This window comes from Typopeltis vanoorti, chromosome 7 (assembly GCF_054136105.1).
Source record: "Typopeltis vanoorti isolate ZY-2024b chromosome 7, IOZ_Tvanoo_1.0, whole genome shotgun sequence".
In the NCBI taxonomy this organism is placed as follows: domain Eukaryota; kingdom Metazoa; phylum Arthropoda; class Arachnida; order Uropygi; family Thelyphonidae; genus Typopeltis; species Typopeltis vanoorti.
The window spans coordinates 110,846,604-110,864,912 of record NC_143555.1 but is presented as its reverse complement, the minus strand read 5'-3'; the positions used below and the strand labels follow the sequence as shown (position 1 = coordinate 110,864,912).

The window sequence follows — 18,309 nt, the reverse complement described above, 5'->3', positions numbered from 1 at the left end:
TTAACTATTGTCATCACTGATGATGGCCTGTCATATTCAGGTTGAATATGTGGCCTTGAATAAATAGTATTACTTATCTTTTGTGTTTTTTGCATGAAGTATCCTGGCTGGCTTGTAATTTTTGTTGGTCTGGTTGGCTAAGTGGATAGCACAGCCATTCTCCAATCAACAGGCTATGGGTTCAAGTCCCACTGTGAGCATGGTCAGTGTTGGTAAAAGCTTGCTCTAGATGAGCTTCTATAGCTCCTTGAGTTTATAAAGGCTTGTCTTTGGGCTATTGGGATGAAAATAAATTAAAATAAATTAGTTAAAAATATAAGAGATTACAAATTTATTTAATACAGTTGAGGGTAACAATTTCCCACACTTTAGGAATAGTGATCCATGTATAAACATTCATGTTTATACATGGATCTATGCAGCAGCTTGGTGTTTTCCCATTGGATCCTGTGGCTAGTGTTTTCAATTCCATGTTGTGCCAGGCCAGATTTGTGAGGTTTGATAAGTTGGATGTGGTCCTGATGTTCAGAGATTCAGAAATATGTTTGACTGATCTTTCTCTTTGTCCATAGTAAGACAAGTTACAAGAACATGGTACTTGGTATATTTTAACTAATTTTAATCTATTTTATTTTCAGCCCAATAGTTTTAACAAACATGCAAATATATACATAGAGGGATTCCAATTTACTGCATTCACTCTGTTTTTTTATTCAAATTCCTTAATATTCTTCGGTATTTTATTGATGATGTCTTACAATACATAAGATGAAATATCTGCATAGTAAATTTAATTTTACCGTGGTACATGTGTGATTCTATAATTATGGATAACATTGTTGATGACCTTCTTGTACCACAGGTACAAGAAGGTCATCAACAATGCTTCTTCTACCACTACCTTGACTCATCAGTGATTTGCCAGTGTTACCTACCTTTCTATAGAGGGCATGGGACATTTGGAGAAGCTCATGTCTCGATATTTCCAAGGCATTTGATCGAGTCTGCATTATAACCTTCTTACCAATACCATCTTATGATATTTTTCCTACCCTTTCTTGAGCGGATTACTAGCTTCCTTTCTGGTTGTTCAATTCATGTCATGGTTTTTGCTTGTCTGATTTTTTCCATCAGTGCTACAGTACCTCATGGTTTTGTGCTTTTGCCTCTGCCCCTCTCTCCATGCATTAGTGATCTCTCACTAATGTTATCACATTCATGGCTTTGCTGATGACATTGCACTTCATCCCTCTTCTTCATTTACTGACCCTTGTAGATCTCAGATGATGCATCGTTCTAGATCAGGGATCAGCAAACCTTTTAGACCATCGACCCTCTCATCATGTTAAATAAATGAATAAATGTTTTCAATAATAAATTTCTCATGTTCATTGGATTTTAACGGTATAGATGCGAACACAGATTGATAAGAAAATAACTATTTATTGACTTAATTGCTAATATTTCGCTAGTATTCTATCCAGCATCTTCAGAGCACACAAACAAAGTTTGTTACAGTAGCAAGACAACCGCAATCCGGTGTAATATTGGGACTAGTATGAGTAATTGTAGCGTGCAACACAAAGACTAAAGTCCTAATTAGGTGCCATCTAAGTTGGGAAAAAAAAAATGAGAGAGAAAGCAGGTATTACTTTGGTCTTAGGATAACTGTCTTCCAAATCTTTGGTAGATTTATACAGCCATACTTGTTGAGGTTTGGAGTATGTTTCAAGGCTTCTATTGATTCCAGGAACAACCTCTCTGACTTGTAAAAGCTTCTGTGCAGCACTTTTGTTTTTTTTTTTCAATTGATCCTGTGTGCTGGGGTATCCAAAGCATAGTCTGCTAGACCCGCCTTGCCATAGCGAAAGTGCCGGATATATTTTTTGTGTTCACTGAGGCGGATGTCCACAGTTGGCTCGATGACATGAACAGGGCACTTCATAGACTCCTGGATGTGATAACAGAGAAAATCTGTCCTTGGTGAACAGATAAGAGTTGCCAATTTCACATAAGGTTTAAATATGGTGCGTAGTTGGTATTTGTTAAGCACTCTAGATATCTTTTCAGATGTGCCTTACAGTTTTGTTGTAGTCTTCTGTGGTAGACAGTGGGGAGATTTTTGGGGAGCATTTAGTATTTTATCTATCTTATGGGGATTATAGCCATTGGTCAGGAAGGTGTGACATAGGTGAGAAAGTTCAGCAGTAAGAGCAATGTCATTGGAACAAATTCAGCCAGTTGGTATTGCATGTTTATTAGGTGTTACTTAAAAGCGTTTAGGTGTTTATTGACCCCCTTTTGATCCCCCTAGACATTTATCGACCCCTTGGATAGCCACATCGAACCCTAGGGGTCAATATCAACCACTTTTGCCCACCCATGTTCTAGATCCTTTGTGGCTCATGCCTTGGATACTAATCTTGCAATTTTCAAGTGGGATGAGGGTGGGTTGGTGAATTTTAGTGCTGCTAAAATGCAGTCCTATCTTTATTCCTGGAGGGGGGGAAGACCATGCCTCACTCTTCCTTGCTTTTAATACTATTCTGCTTACCAACCAAGATTAGTTTTCTCTTCTTGGGTTGGCTTTCACATCTGGTCTGTCTAGTAGACATATCACGTCCATAGCTTCTTCATAGAAGTTCTCAGTTGTATTGCTTAAGTGTCCAAAAGTTTGGTATTCTTTTTTATTGTAAACAATACTTCTTTTCTGCTCTACTCCTGAAACTTTATAAATTCTGGATCTGAACCTTAGAGTATCATTCTCACATTTGGTGTGGTGCACCAGTCCTCCCTCAGAGTGCTCGATCTCATTCAAAGAAGAGATATTTATTTAGTGGATGGACCCGTCTCTCGTGACTCTTTGATTGCTCTCCCATGGATTGCTTCACTGGACTGGCCACTGCCATTCTGCTTTCCTCTGGTTGTGCATGGGTAACTACTGTTTGGTGTCTGTAAACATTTCAATTCTAAACTTATGGAGTTTGGAGTTGAACTCCAAGTTTTCCTTCTCTTTCTTTATTCCATGTGCCTCTGTCCTTTGGAGCAGTCTTCATCAGGCTGTTTTCCCCAGTTAATTCTGCCCCATTTCTTTACAATGAAGAAACTGATTAATGGATTCCTTTCTTCTTTCTAATCACTTACCTATACACAGTAGCATCATGTGATAGGCGTTGAAACTGTCTTTGGGATTGATGTTAAAAATGTTAACTGATTAATTAATCAAAGAATATTCTAAAATAAACTTGGTCTGGTACAGCTCTTACTTCCATTAAGTCACTCTTTTACTCTGTCATTTCTTTAATTTATTATGTCACATTTAAAAACTTGACATAAAAACAAGAGTGGATTGCTATTGTTATATGTTGCAATAAGAACTATATACTTTCATTATTTTGATGATGAAAAGTTTATTTTTCACTTGGTTAGAGTATCATAAATTTAGTTTATTCCTTTATCCAAGTGTGAGGAAACAAAGTTTGCGCCTGAAAGTATCTTTAGGACTGGGGTAAGGTGATACAACACCAGGCAACTCGTTGCAAAGGTGTAGCAAGCTACCAACAATCCTGTCTCAGTATCTCCTTTAATGCAAAACACATCTCCTTGCGGATATGTCTAATGTTATGCATTAAGGGAAGGACCACTACCCAGACTAGTTTCGACCTTTATTGAGGTCTCTTCAGTGGGAGCCAGGCCCAAGCTGAGATACCAGACAGAAGCATTCGCAGGTCATCTCTACCTATAGGAGTTGCCAAATGGTGTGCCACCCTTTTTTAATAAATTACTCTGGATTTAGAGAAAGATGTTGAAAGTTTATTTTTCACTTGGTTAGAGTATCATAAATTTAGTTTAATCCTTTATCCAAGTGTGAGCAAACAAAGTTTGCGCCTGAAAGTATCTTCAGGACTGGGGTAAGGTGATACAACTGGTGTTTCCCTGGTGTTGTATCACCTTACCCCAGTCCTGAAGATACTTTCAGGCGCAAACTTTGTTTGCTCACACTTGGATAAAGGATTAAACTAAATTTATGATACTTTTATTTTTGGTGTGAAAGGAGCAAGATAAAAAGTGGCCTCCTCATTATTGCTCTATACATCTTTTAAAGTTTGACTCAGATTGTTACTTTTGTGTAACTAATGTATCTGGATTTTCTATGAAAAACAAACATTTGATATACCCAAACTCGGAATCTGCCATAAGACCAGTGCCTCTCTCTTTCGATATTCAAGTACCTCAGCCATGGCTGCAAAATATTATAGATGATGAATTTTTTTGTTTTCAGTGTGAATAAGAAGTCTTGCTTTATCAGATCAAAGCATTTTTGAAGCTGTTAGTAAATCTCATAAGATTTAGCGATTTTAAAGATTTGAATTTGTCTTGTAATGTCTTTTATGTGTTTAGACATGTGGATCTCTCCTAACCTTCCTGTTTGGCCTACATAACACATGTCACAAGAGCAATGAATCTCATTGAAGCCTGGTTATTTCATGGGATGGTGACAAGGTTTTGGTGGATGTAGGAATCTTGATATTTTTTGTAAAGGTAAAAAAAAAGCCACTTTTATGTTGTGCTTGTGGAACAACACAGCCACTTTGTCCATGACATTTTTGATGTAAGGCAACGTGATTGCATTCTTGAAATCTTTTTTAAGTAAGGGAGTTGCAGGAGATGTATTAAGAATTTTTCTGATCATCTTGGGTTCAAAACCATTAAGTGCGAAGTTCTGTTTCAGGCAGTGCAGTTCTTCATTCCTTTTAATTGGCATGCTTGATATATTGTATGCCCTGTTTCATAAAGTTTTAATTATGCCTATCTTTTGCAATGGATGGTGGTGTGAAGCAGCATTTAAAACCTCCATGTCGCCCCATGAAAAAAACAGTCATCTGTGAGATTCATTGCTCTTGTGGCATTTGTTATGTAGGCCAGACAGGAAGGTCAGTAGAGATCTGTATGTCAGAGTACTCAATGGCCACTACTGGCCATTGAGTACTCTCTCAACAAACATAAATAAATCAGCTAACGGCTTTTATTCCCCACTCCCATATCACTAAAACGAGGCCGTTTTAGCCCTATCTAACTTTTGGAGACTGAGTGTGCAGTTCAGTCTCCACTTGTAGCCAATCTGAGATAGCTAGCCCAAGGTGATCACTAAGTTAAGCGCGATGCAGTGAAGAGACAGCTAACAAGTGCCCCCATCTCATGGTCCCTAACACTACCACAATATTTTTAATGTCTGAAAACAGTGTGGGTTCAATAGTCAATTTTCTTGCGTTTACGGGACGAAAAACCCGAGTTTCTGGGAGGAAAAAAAAACCACTTGCCTGTGACAGAGATCGACTAACTCGTGAACCGGTCAAAAAAAGGTCAAACAAAAGTGTCATATATTGATAATAACTGTTTCATCAGAAAATTTAAGGAAGCCTCTGCTTTCATCAAAAATTGAAAACTGCCATGGACCTAGGATATAGCACGTGTGATACCACAGTGTTGATAGCAACAACTAGCAATGTTCCAACATGCATACAGTAACGAATTTATCATTTGTATTCTGATTTATCATGTTTAACAGTTGGGAAGTTAATATCTAATATTTGTAATTAATTGTTAATAGGCTTTTGTTGTGCAAAACGTTTATGTACCACTACCCCTGATGACATAAGTCTTGTGACACAGGAAATGTCGAGTTTTGATTGTTTATTTTTAATAAACTCTATATTACATTGTGTTCTCAATACCAAAAACTTCCTACAGAACTACTTGACCATAGAAACCTGTGTGTGTACAGAATGTACAGTTGATCCTTGACGAACGCAGGTTCAAAGTGCACGGGTCCACATATATGTGGCTTTTTATGAATAAATAGAATGGAAAATTTTTTGGAAATTTGCGACAATTTGAAAAAAATCACAGATGAACCTTTTATCTTAGAAATATCGAAAAAATTAAGAAAAAGTTAGGTATGTCATGAATGGATAAAATATATGTAGATACTAGTCTTATTTTGTCATTTACTACCATAAAGTATACACAAACCTATTATAAAAAGTTAAAATTTATCAAAATTTATGGTCACAAACACTTACAGATCATACATGGCCATTTGCAGTTGAGAGAAATGTAAATAAATGTACAGATGTGCTTAAATCATAACTGCATAAAATTAACTGTTATTAATTAGTTAAATTACTTAAGTAGCATAAAATAAAAATTTTATGACGATTCATTCATTAGTATATAGGCTAGGCTATTGCGAAGCAATCATATCGATTGCACTAGGCTACCATAAATCAGTCTGCTTCGATATCAATGCATGAATTGTTATACCCTTATACCCATATATGATTAAATATGAATCATTTCTTTTTCACATTATTTTTTATGTGAAACTTAACCTCAGGGGACCCTGTAACCCCTAGAGAGCGCCTCCCCTGGGTGGCGGAGAGGGGAGCCCACCATGTGTGTGTGTGTACATGCGCGTGCGTGTGTGTATATATATGGTGGGGTGGTCTGAATATACTGAATAAGGACTTGTGGACCAACAGGGCCATAAGGGGCAATCATCTTGATTGTAAGGGAAGCGGCACTCCCATGGACCTCTAGCTGGATCTATCCTCTCCTTCTTCTACTTTGAGGAAGACCCACTTACTTTAATCTTTCCTATAAGGCCTTATCAGCCAACTCTTCTTACTTTATGACCCTTGTGCTATTAGAGTACTCGAGGGCCATGGGGTCTTTTCATTTCTGGCCTTACAACTATGTCCTCTCCATAAACCTTACTATATTTCTTCTATAATCTACCCTTTCCCCCTCAATATACCCTATTCCTCCTATGGGTTTAAATTCGGAAGAAGGCGAGTTCAGAAGCCTTAAGGTAGCAGCCCTACCACTGAACTATTCCATCGTCAGGCTAGTCCCCTGACATGGAGAACATAACCATACTTGTAAGCTGACAGAAAAAGATAATCGGATTGAATCTATGGGAAACGACCCTGGAATGGAAAAGGGAAAACGAAAATGGAAACGACAAAATATAATACACATAGCAAACTGGAATGTAAGAGGAATAGCATATAAAGAAATAGAATTAGACCAGTTATTAAATGAAAGAAATTTTAAAATAGCAGTAATCACTGAAACAAAAAAGAAATTAAAAGGAACTATGAGAACTGAAAATTTTAATGTGATATACAGTGGAGTCGACAGAGACCAAAGAGCACAAGCAGGAGTCATGATTTGGATTCATAACTCCCTTTCAAAACAGTTAAAACATTATAAATTATGGAATGAAAGAATAATAGAAGCTAGAATAAAAATAGATAGAGGCTATTTAACAATAATTGGTTTATATGCCCCAGAAGAAGGAAGAGAACAGGATAATATTGATTTTTATAATCAGCTACAAAACATATATAATAAAATAAATAAAAATGATTACATAATTTTAGCAGGAGACTTAAATGCAAGAATTGGAAACACGAAAATTAATAATAATATAGGAATACATGGAGAACACACTCTAAACAGAAATGGTAAAAAATTGATTGACTTTGTAGTTTATAATAACCTAAAAATAATGAATTCCTTCTATAAACATAAAGACATACATAAATATACTTGGGCAGCAAGAGGATGGAAATCAATATGAGATTACTTCATATTAAATGAAAAGACATCAAAATTTTCACTAGATGTTAGATTTCACAGAGGATATGAAATAAGCAGTGACCACTTCCTTGTTAAAATAAAATTAAGATTACCACCTAAATGGCTACAAGTAACAAGAACAGAAAGAAAAATTGAAACATTTGTTTATAAAACTAGACTATTGAATGACTCAAATGTACAATGGCTATGTGAATAAAGAATTAACCAGTATCTAGATAAAATAAAACAAAATGAAGAAATAGAAATAGAATGGCTTAATATAAAAACGATACTAAATGCAGCAGCAAATGAAAGCTTAGGAAAGACCAAAAAATTCAATAAAAGAAAAAAACTGAAGATCTGGGATGATACAATCAAAGAAATAATCAAAAAGATAAAAGAAGCCTATCACAAATGGTTAAGCAGTAAAAGATTAGAAGATGAAATAGAATATAAAAGAATAAGAGCCATAGCTAAAAGAGAAGTCAGAAAAAGTCAGAGAGAATCATGGAATAAATTTGTTTCTAATTTAGAACATGATTTATATAAAATAAGACCCAATGTATATAAGATTTTGAAACACCTAAATGCAGATACCAAAGAAAACATAAAATTAAACACTGAATTGAAATTAGAAGAATTTCTAAATTACTACACAGAACTGTGGACAGACAAATATTTTAAAGAAGACAACTGCAAACAATTAACGAAAATGAAAAGGAAATAACTGAAGAAGAATTAGAAATCAGCCTGAAAGAAACAAGAAACGGAAAATCACCTGGAGAAGATAAACTAGGTTCAGAACTATATAAATACGCAGGAACAAGATTCAAAGGAAGACTCTTATTATTTTTAAATAAAATTTACTCAACTGGTATCCCCCCAATAGAATGGAAAAAAGCAATTGTGATTCCTATCTTTAAGAAAGGTAATAGAGATGACCCTAAAAACTATAGAGGTTTCAGTATACTAAATTTATGTTACAAAATATACAGCAGAATCTTAAATAACAAACTAATGAAATATTCCAAAAACTTTATTCTAGAGGTACAAAATGGATTTAGAAAAGGACGATCATGAATAGACCCAGTCTTCTGCCTAAAATTAATAATAGAGAAAAGAAGAGAATATAATTTAGAAACACATATTGCATTTATTGACTTTGAAAAAGCATTTGACAAAGTTAAAAGAAACATATTATTTAACATATTAAAAGAAAGACAAATACCAAATAATATCCTAAAAGCTATCACAAGTATATATGAAAATAATCAAATACAAATAAGATTAAATTACGAGTTATCATATACGAGAGAGATAAACCAAGGGGTCCGACAGGGATGTCCCCTCTCAGCAACTCTTTTTAATATCTACTTAAATGAAATAATAATAAAATGGAGTAAAAATTTCCATCAAGGAATTAAACTTTCACCTACAGTTAACTTAAACACTCTCCTCTTTGAACAGGTGAATTCATTTAACTACCTAGGATGTATGATCACTTATGAAAATGAAAAAGATATAAACATAAAAATTGCAAAATATTTAAAAATAACAGGAGTAATTAACTCTATATTTAAACCAAACCTAGTTCAAAAACAAACCAGGCTAAAAGTATACAATACATTAGCCCTACCGGTCTTAATGTATGGAAGTGAAATCTGGACAATAAAACAAAAAGAACAAAGATTAACAAGAGCAGAAATGAAGTTTATGAGAAAAACTGCAAAGTATACCCTATTTGATCACAAAAGAAACGAAGATATTATGAAAGAATTAAACCAAGAACCAGTAATTGAAAAAATAAAAAAATATAAACATAGATGGATGGAACACGTTCAAAGAATGAAAACAAAGATTACCAAAACAAGCCTTAAAATACAAGCCAGTAGGAAAAAGAAAACCAGGACGTCCTCTTAAACGATTCAACGATGACTTCTAAGGCCGGAACAGGCCATACTAGGCCTAAATTCTTGATATGTATGATGATGATGATTTTTTATTTTTGATTTCTAATGTTAGTAATATGTATAACATCTACAGTGTTTTGTATCATATAAGACAATATTGATGTGGGTACTGGCAAATGATTCATCTTGTAAACAGACAATGTAAACTTACAGTATCGATAAATCATTACAGTACAGTACTGTAAATGGCTTTTCATTTCCTTGTGATTTTCTTTAATAACATTTTCTTTTCTCTAGTTTAATTTATTGTAAGAATATAGTATATTACATGCATACCATACAAAATATGTGTTAATTGAATGTTTATGTTATCAGTAAGGCTACTCAACAGTACACTATTAGTAGTTAAGTTTTTGGGGAGGTAAAAGTTATACACAGATTTTTGAACAACTTTGGGGGGGGGTCAGTGTCCTTTATCCCCCGCATTGTTCAAGAGTCAACTGTATTATCATTATTATGTGGGCTAAATGGAGTCTGAAGACTCATCACAGAAGACCCAATCTATCCACACAATCTTTCATACCTCTCCTTGAACCCATTAGCAGACAAGGCACTCATAATTGACTCTGGCAACCCATTCCACTCATTCACAACTCTCCAAGCAAAAATCTCGTCCTCACATTCCTACTAACAACACCTTTATTCAACTTCTAGAGAGGACCTCTTCTTCTGACTACTCTAGCCAGGTGTTGTCAACAGTTCCCCTTCATCAATTCTATAAAACCCTTTAAGCAGCTTAAATGTTTCTATCATATCCCCTCTCTCCTATCAACCAACTTCTGCAATCTACACACCCTCAATCTATCCTCATAGGGAATATTCCACAGGACACTCACCATCTTGGTCACTCACCTCTGAATCCTCTCCACTGCTTCCACATCCCCCAAGAAACCCAGGAGACCAGACTTGAGCACAGTAATCCAGATGGGGGCATATCAAGATCTTATAAAGAGGAAAAATTCCATATCTCTACATATTAATGTGTTCTTCAATAGCTAAGTAATTTTATGGGCAACTTAGCAATGTGCCCTCTTAACTTTCACTCTGTCTCACACCACCCCCTAAATTTTTAGCTTCTTCTATTTCCTTGAGTACAGTGCCATCAGTGTGATACATGGCTCGTAATCTGTTTTTCCCAAAATGCATAACTTTACATTTCTCCACATTGAACTGATACCCATTATCTTTTGCACATACTGACAGCTTATTTAAATTATCCTGCAAGCTCTCCACATTGCATTGAATTAACCATTACTCTACCTACTTTCGCATCATCAGGAATCAACTGGTTGGTCGAGTGGTTAGCTTATCTGCTCTCCAGCCAAAAGGCTGCAAGTTCGAATCCCACTGTGGGCATGGATGTTCATGATTGTCTGTGAAAACAATAGTGGTAGTGGGCAGTAGATTGCATTGGTGTAAATGTTGTAGTTCGCTGTAGTTTGTCGATTGAGTGGTGGAGATAGAGAGTTGTAGAGTAGGTGCTCTTCCTCAGTGAGTCTTTGGACTCATTGAAGGTATCACGTAATAATAATAATATTTCATTTCAGGTTATTCAAATTTTGGAATTGCTGCTGCACTGTTTTACCTTGGAGTGTTTTTGTGCAGAAACATTAATTTGGAAAGGTTGTTAGATATAGAATACAGGAATAAGCTTACAAATCTGTTCTGATTTTACAAATCAGAATAGATTTGTAAAGAAAGTTATGCCTAGATTTATCTTCTTTTGGGTTTTTATAAAAAAGTGGCAAATATGTAGGTCAGGACAGACTTCTGTGTAATGAATTTCTTGGAATTTACAAATGCAGGATAGATTACATTACTGTGCTGTAGCTTTTGAAACCTCTTTTGTATGGGATTGATATATATTTTTTTTAAATAGACAAGTTAGTATTATTTAAGGAAATTATACACTAATTATAATAACTTAATATTTCCAATATTTCAGCAAAGTCAAATTGCCATCATCAGAGAGCAAAGATAAATTAATATGAACATGGAAATGCAACATTTGGTAGGTCTGATTGAAGCAGAACAACAAAGGCTAGTCTGAAGTCCTAATTTCTACCCCTGTAGTGGGCTGATTTGGATGTTTTTGACTGTTGGCTTGAAGTTCTATGGACAACTATTTCCCAGATTTGAAGCAGTTTCATACAACAAAATCACAAGAGATCAACCAAAAATGTGCAGAATTTGGTAGTATGTTTTTGGTAGTTCCTGTAAGGCTAGGGCAGATTCTCCAGGAAATGTCTTTCATCAAATTGCCAAATACAAGGATGACATCCATTTTTACCACTGTTCTGGACTTGTTGACACAAAGTCTTTGTGTCAACAAATCTTTGGACACCCACTACAGGATATAATAGAGAGAGGCTATTCTTACTCCACAGGATGCAAATTTAAATACAAAGGACTTTTCTTGGAATCTACCTCGGCCCTAAAGAACTACCTAAAATTCAACAGATTTGGGTTTTATGACGCTCCTCAAATCTCAGAAATAGTTGTCGTTAGACCTTCAAGCCAACAGCCCAAAACACCCATCCCAGCCCACTACAAGGGCAATTTAGAACTTCTGACTAGCCTATGTTGTTCTGCTTCAGTCATACTTATCCAATGTGGTGCCTGCATGCACATATCAGTTTGTCCTTTTATAAAGAGGAAAAATTATAGCAATTTGACTTCACCGAAATATTGGAAATATTAATTAAGAGGTATTTTTAATTATTCTTAATTTAAAATTTTTTTATTTTTATATAATTATATATAAAAAAATTAATAATTATTAATATATATCAGGGGTAGAAAGTTTTTTACCTTGGGTATAATATATGTTAAAGATACCAAGCTATTTTAAACTTGGTTTTTACTCCATTTCCCAAGGTTTAAAATAGCTTGGTATCTTTAACATATATCAGGGGTGTTCAACCCGTCAGTCATGATCGACCGGTCGATCTCTTGTGTATTCATCCTTACTTACAAATTTAATTAAAACTGAAAACATAATATTTTATTTATCATTATTTTGTATTATTTTTAATTAGCTTTAAGTAAGTGTATTGCTATTGTTTATTTCTTTTTCGTTAAAATTGTCAAATCAGTAATTTTCTTATAAGTCCGGGTAAATGAATTAATTTGGATCAGTGGAAGTCAAACAGCGAACCGAGTGAATACGATTATAAGCAAAGTGTAAAAACTCGATTGTAGCTTAAATATTAAATATTCCAAAGCACTTTACATAGATTTTTTACTTAGGTGAAGTTCCATGTGAATATTGTAAAAAAATAAACTTTGTTTGTCTCGGTATAGTTTGTATTAGATGTTTTTGTAAATAACTCTTTTCAAGCTAACTGTATATACTGCTTTAATAAGAATATGTTAGAGTGCTAAAAACAAAGGCAATGTTTTTGTTGTCGAAGCTGTAAATGGCGGCATTAGAAAGATTGTTATTGAAACTTGTATGTATGAAAAAGGCTTGCAGGCTCTAAGTGTAAACATCTCCAAAGTGTCAGTCAGAAAGAGTTCAAACAACTTTCTGATGGCCGGCAACTTACAATCAAAAGAAATGGAGGAGAACAAAAGGCATGCAGAACTTGAAACTTAAGATGAAAGACTCATACCGATTCTTTGGGGGGTGTGCCAAACTTCATGCAAGGCCTAATAAAAAGGGACTGAAGCAAGCAGAAGGGGTCCCGGTTCCAGAATTGCTGTCAGAGAGGAGGCTGCTTGTCCAGAATCACCGTTAGAGAGACTGCCCGGATCCGCTTCCAGAAAGGAGCTTCTCGGTTCGAGAAGTCGCTAGAGAGACTACTTCTAGGCCGCAGACAAGGTTTCAAATTGCCGAAAGGAAGAGTTCCAATTGCCGGAAAAAAGTTTCCAGGCCAGGTTAATGTCAGACATTCACCAGTGTGTTGCGTTTTCATTACAATTTGATGAATCAAATGACTTCACTGATATTGCTCAGTTAATGGTATTTATTCGCTTGGTATTTCAAGATTATTCAAGTAAAGAAGAACTTTTGAAAATTATACCATTATTGGGAATGACTACGGGAGAAGACATTTTTTCGGCATTTGATGAATTTGTGAAACAACACAAACTTCCACTTTTTAAACTTGTGCCTATTACTACTGATGGTGCTCCTGCAATGATAGGTAATAAATCAGGCTTCGTTTCATTATGTAAAAATGATGACAAATATCCAGATTTTTTAACGTACCATTGTATTATTCACCAACAAGTACTGTGTAGTAAAAGATTAAACACAAAGATGTTTTGGATATTACATTTAAAATTGTAAATTCTGTTCGAGGAAAATCCCTGCAACGGCGGTTATTTAAATTACAGGCAGATGATGATAGGGAACTTCTGTTGTACAATAATGTTCGCTGGCTCAGCAGAAGTAAATTTTTAGAAAGATTTCTTGTATTAATTAAATCCTTAATTAATACAAGATATCCACAATTGAGTGATAAAAGATGGTTGTTACACTTATCATTTTTAGTAGATTTCTGTACGAAATTAGGCAATTTAAATTTAGAGTTACAAGGTAGAGATAAAAATTTAATTGACATGTTAAGTTCAATAAAAACTTTCCAACAATACTTACTTTTATTAAAGAAAAATATAAATAACTGCGAATTTAGACATCTTCCATATTTATTAAAATTTTTTGAACAAAATCAAGAAAGGCTTTGCTATGATTTAAAAGAATTTATTCATGAAATAGAATTAGTTGAGGAAGAAATAAATTCAAGATTTAACGATTTTAATAAAACTGAAATGATTGCATCTTTTATCAATAATCCATTTCAAGAAAACTTGAACATCACTGAAATTTCAAATAAAATTAGTGAGCTGTTTGATATAAACCAAGCTGAAGTAGAACTTGAGATAATAAACATTCAGAATAGTTTACATTTAAAATCAATAAACAATGAAGTCATTTGGAAATATGCACATGAAAAATTCCCAATATTAACTGATATTGCGCAAAAAATTCTGTCGCGTTTCGGATCAACATACTTGTCAGAATCCGCTTTTTCAAATATGAAAAGACGGATTCTGACATATAAAATCAGTTAAGAAAAAAAATTACAAATGATCATTTAGATGATTGTCTGCGATTGGCCACTTCTTCATATCAACTTGACCATGAAAATATTGCGAGGTCCAAACAATGCCAAATTTCACATTAACTTTTTTTTTTTTTTAATCAACCAGCATTTCCTGTAACTTATGAGTTTGTATTCAATCTGTTTGTTTTTTCTAACTTTGGTTTTCCAAAATAGAGAAATAAATATTTTATTCCAATATTTATTTTTTTTTTGTTGTATTATAATATTTGTTGTATTAAAATAATTAAAAGTGATAAATAAATTTTTAAATACACAAATAAAGTTTTTAGTTGTGTATTTTTTTTTTTAGTTGTTTATTTGTACATAATCAGATATCAGGTTGGGGGAACGTGATCTATATGAGAGAATAGATCGCTGAATAACTTATATATAAGAGAGTAGATCGCCGAATAACTTTTTATAGAAAAGTAGCTCGCATAGTAAAAAAGGTTGAACACCACTGATATATATAATATATAATTTTTTTTTTTTTTGTTTAATAATTTTAATGTATGGAGCACATTGTAATTTCCTTAAGTGATTTAGTTATGAATAATCAACATATAAGCTTATTACCAGAAGAAAAGTTGGTGATCAAACCTCTGGTAGATAGGGTTTTATTATATATTGGCAAGTGGATATGAGATGACTGCCTGAACACCAGCATGTTGTGTAAATAGGTGAGTAGTCCAAAAAAGGAAGATAAATAATGGCATTCTTGAAGGGTTTGTTCTTGTGCCTTTTCTTGTTAATGAGATTTCATCTGGATTGACAGAGAATGGTCAGTTTACTAATGGTGTCAAGTAACTAAGGGTTTATTATTATCATTCAGGCCTCCATGGAGTCAAAAGATTCATCGCGGGAGGTCCTTCCTAGGAAACAAAGTCTATCAAGACTCATCGTGGAAGGTCCTTCTTAGGAAACACAAAGTCTATCATACCACTCATTAAACTCATTGACCATTCTCACTCTCACCACTCTATCAGGCAATGCATTCCATGGTTCAACCACCCTCCATGCAAAGAAACCACTCCTTGACCTCTTGCTCCCAGTTTCCTTTCGTAACTTCCAGCACTGTTCAACCACACGAAAGAACTCCCCACTGTCAACCCTGTAACCACCTCTCAACAGCTTAAAAGTCTCAATCATATCACCTCTCCTTTTTCTATTCACCAAACTCTGCAGTCCGCATTCCCTCAGCCGATCCTCATAACTAATATTGTAGTCCTGAAACCAACTTTGTTATCCATCTTTGTATCCTTTCCACAGCTAATTTATCCCCTTCAAATCCTGGGGACCAAATCTGTGAACAATAGTCTAAGTGTGGTTTGATCATAATAAATTTAGTTTAATCCTTTATCCAAGTGTGAGCAAACAAAGTTTGCACCTGAAAGTATCTTCAGGACTGGGGTAAGGTCTTACAACACCAGGGCAACTCGTTGCAAAGGTGGAGCAAGATACCAACACTCCTGTCTCAGTATCTCCTATAATGCAAAACACATCTCTTGCGGATATGTCTAATGTTATGCATTAAGGGAAGGGCCACTACCAGACTAGTTTTGATCTTTATTGAGGTCTCTTCAGTGGGAGCCAGACCCAAGCTGAGATACCAGGCAGAAGCATTCGCAGGCCATCTCTACCTATAGGAGTTGCCAAATGGTGTGCCACCCTTTTATTAATAAATTACTCTGGATTTAGAGAAAGATGTTGAAGTTTATTTTTCACTTGGTTAGAGTATAATAAATTTAGTTTAATCCTTTATCCAAGTGTGAGCAAACAAAGTTTGCACCTGAAAGTATCTTCAGGACTGGGGTAAGGTGGTACAACACCAGGGCAACTCGTTGCAAAGGTGGAGCAAGGTACCAACACTCCTGTCTCAGTATCTCCTATAATGCAAAACACATCTCCTTGCGAGATATGTCTAATGTTATGCATTAAGGGAAGGGCCACTACCCAGACTAGTTTCGACCTTTATTGAGGTAGAATGGGAGTTCATGCCTTTCATCACTGGCCTCTTTAGATTTAAAAAAAAAAAAAAAAAAAAAGTTGTGCTGAGAGTCAGCTTGATAGTGAGAGAGGAGAAGAAAGATAGAGTGGATAGTAGTAGGTAGTTAAAAGAGGCCTCATTCGACCCACCTGGCCTGACTTAAATGCCAGCACCAAGCAGATCTCCGACATTATCTCCCTCCATCCGTTCTCCTCCGTGTTCTCCGGCCAGCCACCTCTTCAGATGTCTGGCTGATGAAAGAAGTGAAAAAACAAATGCAGGAAGACACACATAAATTGAAAATCAAAAGAACTAGGACACACATAAACAGAAACAACAAAGGAGCTAGAACACGCATAAATAGAACAAAAAAGTTGGTGAATTAACAGAAAAGTACTGCAGGAACGGGGGAAGAGCCTGGCCCGAGTGATGCAGCCTGCAAGGAGCTGCACCGCTTCGCTGTAAGCCTTCGCTGCTCGGGTTCCCAGGTCTGCCCCCTCCTATGTGGATTAAGCGTGAACATACAGAAACAGAACCAAGAAACTTAGAAGGGGCTTTTTTTTTTTTTTTTTTTTTTTTTTTATGTCATATTTGCCCTGCTATCTCTTACCGCTTCCTCATAGTCTTTTACCACGTTTTCCATCACTGTGAGTACGTATACTGACGTTGCCATATTCTCTTCAAGCATTCATTCCATTCTGCTCGGTCGTAAGTGACTTTCCCAAACTTGAGCCATATTCTAAGACTCTCTAGCTCACCTTCACATTGCAAAACCACGTCTCCCTTTTCCTGTACAGCTGTGTGGACTTTGTTTTTTATCTCGGGTTTATTTCTAAGATAGAATAGGATTCGTTTTGTTACATTCGAATATTCATATCGGGGTTCTTTTCTTTTTACCGGTTTTGTAATGGTGTGAGAAAACCAGTGTTTGTATCTACTGGTAAAGTTCTTTTTTCAAATTCCTTCATTATCCCTGGGTATCTCTTTTCCAGATCTACTCGTGTCAGCGACTTCAATGTGTCGCATAAGTGTTGTTTTTCCTCCACTGTTAAGTCCAGGTGACCGTCCAGTTGCTGGGGCTCGACCTTGGTTATATCCTTTACATAGAGTTCTCCCCATATGAGTCTATTGCTCCTTTTAAAGAGCAAGAAAGTTGGCTCTCCTTTTGTGGTCATTATCTGAAATAGTTTTCCTGCCGTTTTTGGAGATCCCTTAAAGTTCTTCAAAATGACAGAGCCGTTTGGAGTATTGCTTTTAACAAAGTCTGTTCCTTTCTTAGTTTCTGGATTGTTTCCTTGCTCTCTGTCTTCTTCTTCTGAAGAGGTTTCTTCCTCATTTTCTGTGTTGTTTCGTGATATTAACTCATTTCCTTCCTCATCCTCATCTGAACTTGAGGCTTCTAATTGGCTTTCAGTGTCCTGTTTATTTCGTTTCATTTCTCCTTCTTCTTCCGGCGTGATGGGTCGTTTAGTTGTACTGGTGTTGATTTCCATTTCCTCTGTTTCTGTGCTGTCATTGTTGCCTTCCGATTTCTTAGTGTTTTTTTTTTTTTTTCTTCCTAATTCTCCCTTCTGCATTCCTCCCAGTTATTGTCCGA

The 18,309-nt window shown here is 35.4% G+C and overlaps 1 protein-coding gene across 1 annotated transcript in view; it reads left to right on the top strand.

Moving 5' to 3' along the window:
- Positions 1-18,309, top strand: part of LOC150104963 (uncharacterized) — a 123,882-nt gene that overhangs the window by 28,376 nt on the left and 77,197 nt on the right. The window lies entirely within an intron of this gene.